The following is a 6,433-nucleotide window of genomic DNA, read 5'->3' as shown; positions in this document are numbered from 1 at the left end:
ATTTACTATCCAGTCCACTAATATTTGACCTCAATAATAAATATATAAATAATAAAATAATAAAAAATAAAATAAAAATAATAAAAATAATAAAAATCATAACAATAAAAAATAATAATAAAATAAAAATAAATAATAAAAATCCCTCTATGTTCCTATTTAGGTACATTTTAAATACAAAAAACAAACTACATTTTTGTGAGATTCACAATTAGTTAATGAAGACGCATAAAGAACAGCAAGAACATTGAATTTTCCAATTATTAGCAACATAGTGAACACTGGTGAGATAGACACTATAATTTCAAGGGCTTCTAGATGGCTAACCTTTGTGGAGATCCCAAAGATGATGAACTTGAACACTTATCCTTTGGGATTTTCTGTATGTTTGCTACCTGCGACATGTTAAAACTGGATAGTCTAAGTAAAGAAAATGAATAATTGGCAAAGCAGACATGTTGAGATTTTGTCTGTTGCTATGTATTGCATTGCTAAATTCTATATCAGAAAGTCTAGTTGCCTATGAGTGCATTCTCCTGTTTACCAGCTTTTGTTGTGCAAACTTTGTTGCTTAATTTAAAACTATTGGTTAAATAAAAATGGCTACAGCCATTTACTGTGGGTATTAAAAGTAAGTGGGTTTTGAGTTGCCAGGTTGGGAGTTGTAGAAGAAAGGAAGAAAGAAGGACATGGGGAGAGAAGGAAGCTGCCAGGAAAGGATATGGACCATGACCATGTGGAAAGAGGAAACAGGAAGTATTTGGGGTACACCACTGGGGAAGTAGCCACCCAAGCAGTTAGAAAAGTAGATTAAGGGTTACCTCTAATAATTATCAAGGCAAAATAAATTAACTATAGTCTGAGTCTCCTTCACTTGTAAGTTAGAAAGGCTTAAGTTTAAATTGGTTCAGCAACACAGACATATAAGATTAGCAGCCTTAGGGGGTACTATACAAATTTTGCCAATTTACGTGGGCTGTGATTTTTTCAATCTGGAGTTGATGTTGAGCGGGTAAGCGGAGAACAGTGGGATTCATTGAAGAGATGTAAGAAGAGAGTGAAATTTTCAGCCTTGGATTTTAGTTGAAACCACTAGTTCCCTACTTGGCTTGAAGTTTAATACTTATTCCCAGGACTAGACAGCAAGGGCTTTGAATTTCTTTCTAGTTACAAGAAGCCCTATACAGTGCAGTTAGTGATATGGCTTCAATAACCTTCTGTTAACTAAGCTTACCAAGATGGAAGCCCTCTGTAGATATTTTATACATTTTTTTTCTTTGATAATGGAATAAAAATATGGTTAGTATGAGTCTTCAGTAAATGCTGGAATTGGGTTGGTGAATATCTCAATAGGTATAATGCTTGTTGTTTCACCATGAATTTCTGAATTCAGACCCCCTAGTTGAAACATAGCTAAAGTGGGTTCATTATTTATGCCTTGGAGGAAGATACAGGAAGATTCCTGGAGCTCACTCGCCAAACTTTTTCATAATTGGCAGCTCCCATGGTTCAGTGCAGGAATGCTATCTCAAGATATAAAAGTAGAGATCAATAAAGAAAGATGGCTAATATTGACGTTTGACCTTTGGACTCATATATTTATCTAACACTGGGAAATCTACACACATAATTGTACATTGACATACACTCCACTACCCAAAGAAAAGTTTGGGGATAGTATTTGTAACTTATCTGATTCTGCAAACAAGTATAATTAAGTGTGGATAGGCTGAACACATATTATATGCAGAGGGATGACTGTAGATTAATAGTCAAATTGATGAAATTCAGGGTGAAATAATTTTATCATAAATATAGCTAACTAAACACATATGACATGCAGGCAAAATAAATAAGGAAACAGAAACTATACCTTACATGAGCCTAATAATTTTGCCTAATTATTTAGAAAATTGATTTTATTCTTCATTTAATATTGCATATGCAGATGAAGTTTTGATTTATTAGAAAATGGTTTTGAGTCTACCCCTAAGTACATTCATCCAGTAAATGACTTCAAGCCAGCGATTTCCAAGCCGTAATTTTAATACCACTCTTACAATTTTCTAAATAAGAGATGCATGAGGATACATAGTAATTCAAAAGCTCAGAGTAGTGTTTATAGTATACAAATACATGGACGTTACAGGAATGCTAATGAAATCCAGGGATGTGACCTGGGATAGAATTAACAAAGCTCTGTGAAGGTTAAATTAGCTTTGTTATATTGTCTTAACAACCACTGGATTTCCCTGTATCCAACATAGAAGTGACTGTGTAACAAAACTACATTTTGCATTTGGAACTTTATCTATAGAGTGGCAGAGTTAATAGCCTCTATTCCTTTGCTCACAGCTAACCACTGATCTGATCAAGGGTTTCCCAATGGAGAAGTTAGAAAGAAGACTGAAGGAGCAGAAAGGGTTTGTGACCCCATGAGGAGAGCAACAATACCCACCAACCAGAGCTCCCCAGAGTCTAAACCACCAGCCTGGGAGCACAAAGGGAGGGACCCATGACTCCATCTGTATATGTAGGGGAGGATGGCCTTGTCTGGCATAGGTGGGAGAGGAGATTCTTGGTCCCATGAAGGATGAATACCGAGTTGGGGGGGGATGTGAGGGTGGGGAGGTGGGAGGGGGTAGGTGGGGGGGACAGCCTCATAGAAGCATGAGGGGGGATGGGATAGGAGGTTTCTGGGTGGTGGGGGAAGTGGGGTAAGGGAATAAAATCTGAAATGTAAGTATAATACCCAATTTTTTAAAAAAAGGAAAAAATGTGAAGGTGAGGTAAAACTTGAAGGAAAAATATTAAACCAACAAATTATAGAATTATAAGCAATTTAAACTCACCTACAAAAACATATAACTTTGTTCAATGTTAATTAAAATCTGCCACTTAGAAGTCTGTATGTGCTTAATCAGGTCTACATGAGAAACTATATATAATGGCATCATATCACCATATTTCTTAGTTGAGCACTTAAAGCTGTGGGTTCTCAATGAAACCAGATTTTACAGTTTCTAGGGAGCATTAGTTCATTGCCTATAGAAATACCCACTAGTTTCCACACAGCTTCATGCCACATGTAAGCTTCTGAGCTAAACTATTCTGTTTCTGGTTTTATCTCAGCAGATGGAAATTCCAATCTGACTAGTCTTTATTATCCGGGTGTGTCTTGACATATTGGAACTTCCATGGTCACTTTTAGTTATCACTACGAATATCTGTGGAAAATGGTGAAACTCCATGCCAAAGCGCCTGAGCTGACAGACAAGTCTGTGCACAGTGTCCAGTTGTGCTTTGACTTTTAATGTCTTCTCTGACTCTCATTTACAGGAGGGATGCTTCCCTCCTATAACTGCACATCTATTCTTTAACTCTGCTCTATGGTTTTTTTTTTTTTAATGATTAAAGTTATAGAATTGTGATCATTCTACTTCTTCACCCATAGGTAATCCTGTTTTTGAAATTTTAAATTAAATTTTAACATTCTTATTAAAATCTGAACTTTTGATAATTCCTCTCTAAAGCAAATTAGTAGCACTTTGATGTGATTTCCATCTTTAGGTTGAGCAGTATTCATTTATAAGCAGGTAAAATATTAAGAGTTCTTCTATTCTAAATCCACTAAAGGCAAAATCAATACACTTGGGGTGAGCAATGACTCAGCAGATAAGGGCACTTCCTCTTGCAAAGAAACAAGGACTGGATGGTTGCTTAAGTTTGTAGCTCCAGTTTCAGGGGATATGATGCCCCCTTCTGGTTTCCATGGCCATGAGGCACCCACAAACTACACATATATACAGGCAAATATTTGTGCACATAAAATAAAAACAAATACATCTTCAAAACAGAAACAAAACTAATTATCTTTCTTTTGTACCTTGTTACAAAGCCTCCTTTGCAGGTTCCTACTCATACTGACCTGACTTCTTAAGAGTCCAGTCATTGTTAGATAAAATCACACACAACGGTAGTCTTGATTCCTGGTCAATACATCACTTACTTGTACTAGAAAAGGCTGCATCAATAATCTCCAAACATCATTGACTCAAAGTATAGACTTGGTTCTCTTTAGTTGTATTTGCTGACTACAGTGACTTCACTGATAACAGGTTGACATGGCTTCAGAATTTTTTTCACCTAAAATCCCCAAAGTAGCCTTTAATCTTTACTTAAACATCTTCTAGCAAAAGAAAAGAGCATCTCCAGACAGAATCCAGGTCTCCATCATCATCATCATCACCATCATCATCATCCACATCCTCGTCATCATCATTTGTTTATTTAATTAAATGTGTTTGTTTGTTCCATTGAAGAACAAAACAAAAAACTCGTTTTGAAACTTACTGGACCATGAATGAATTTTCTGGTCTGAGTGACTTCTTTTAAACAACACGTAGGAAAGGAAAACTTTACGAAGAAACAAATCATTTAAGTCGAGCATGTGTCTTCTGGCTCAGTTCTCACAATTTTTTTCTACTATTTGCCTTTTTATCATAAGTTATATGTGTAATAGTAGTGATTTATACTGCTGATAAGAAGATAATGCGATTACCTGTTTCCGTGGTATCATTAGGAGCACGTTCTGGGTTACAGATTCACATTGGCCTTTCTTTGGTTTCCCTTCAGAGCACAAGCCAAATAACATTATGTTGTGTAGTGTTGCATGAGATGGGAAATTAACATGCAATTATACACAATACCAAGCTGTTTTCTTTACAGTACCACTTACTGATATGCTAAAAACAGGTGTGAAAGTATTGGAAACCAAGTAGCAACATTATCAATAAGAATCTACATGGCAGCCCTTACCTAACTTTCCCCACCACCAAAACTAGGTGCATTGTTGCCCAGCACCCGAGATCTGCAAGCTGCGTTCCCACAAGTTCCCACTTGGACTTTTGTAATCAGAGATAACAGCAATGGCTTTGAAATGGAGGGATACTGAATCTTGGTATTCTCACCTAGTATATGCAAGATACCGGCAACATTATCATCATGCAATGCTTTGGATGTGAAGCCACCAGAATGCCTACAGAAAGTTCAGGGATTCCTATTTCACTTCTCCGTGGTTCTTCCTTCATGAAGAACTTCCCTAGAACTCCCTTGCTTATGAGACTGGGCATCCTTGAAACTTCTCAAGGCCAGCACATGGCCTGATAGAAGTCTTCCTACACTGTTTCCCATTTCAAAAGTCCTAGGTAGCCTCTTCATAACAGCAATAGAACAGGCATCCACAAGAAAAAAAATGAAGCACTGTGTGAAGAGGAAAAGCTGGGGTCCAATTCAGACGACGAAGTGGAGTGTGACCTGAGCAATATGGAAATCACGTCACACAGACGGAGAGTCACAGAGAGGAGCGATGGCGACAGCTGCAGCTAGACACAGAGTGTCTAGCTAGACCTGAATGACTACGTGAATGTGGACTTCTGTACTTCAACAACCACAGATCAGTGGACCCCCTTCTGAGAAGCCCTGGGAGTGGCGTTAAGCAGAGATGAAGCAATTATATGGGCACAGTGGTTCCAAGATCCTGGCCATAAGCTTTGACAAGCCAGTGACAGAAAGCAGTGGACATACTGGCCTATCATTCTCCTGAAGTTCTGAGTCGTGGGCATCATGACACTAGACAATACCTCATAGTTCCAAGCCTCTCCCTCTTCATCTTTTCTGGACCTTTTTTCAGAGAAAGAGACCTGTATACCAACATGGTATATATACTCTGTCAGCCACTTATAATTCTGTCAGCAGGAGATAGCCAACACAAGGAACATTCACTGACATAAAGTGATAATTGCATGTATTGCACTGGATCTTGGTTTTCTCTGTAATAGTCCAGCTCACTGAAATTATTGCCTAGTGTTTTGCAGTTTTAATTTCCTTCTTTAAACTGTCAAGAATGTCATAAAAGCCTTAAGCCATGTGTCATTTATTCCCACTTTTTAAAGACCAGTTTTATACTTTTTAAAGACCAGTCAGTGCTAGCTACAGACTCTTAAATCTTGCTGCTTCCACCTTCCAAATGATAGCTTACAGGTTTGCATCCCCTACACTGGGCTTCTGTCCACATATTTTCTCAGACTGTAGCTCTTTGGATCCCTCTGAAAATGATGCAAAGGTACAGTAAAACAAGTAGCAATCTTTACTGAGCTAGGTGTCAGTCTTCATACTGTTTAAAAGACCTGAGAGTAAATACTCTGGACCTGGTAGGCCATGTTGTCTATGTCATAACTGCTTAACCCTGTCTTCATAGCATAAAAACTGCCATAGTTACTGAATAAACAAATGAATGTGACTGTGTTTCAATAAAACTTTATTTGTAAAAAACATAACAAAACAAAAAAATCTACATGTCAGATATATAACATCCAGCCAAATGAATAATCTTGCCTTTTTAGAATTTTCAGTGCATGAGAGAAGTCAAACA

General features: G+C 37.4%; 1 pseudogene; it reads left to right on the top strand.

The window, feature by feature from the left end:
* The first annotated feature begins 4,928 nt into the window (after positions 1–4,928).
* Positions 4,929–5,613, top strand: LOC117716757 (gem-associated protein 8 pseudogene; annotated as a pseudogene).
* Positions 5,614–6,433: the final 820 nt, after the last annotated feature.

This window comes from Arvicanthis niloticus, chromosome 11, assembly GCF_011762505.2.
Source record: "Arvicanthis niloticus isolate mArvNil1 chromosome 11, mArvNil1.pat.X, whole genome shotgun sequence".
In the NCBI taxonomy this organism is placed as follows: domain Eukaryota; kingdom Metazoa; phylum Chordata; class Mammalia; order Rodentia; family Muridae; genus Arvicanthis; species Arvicanthis niloticus.
This window is presented reverse-complemented; position numbering and strand designations above follow the sequence as displayed.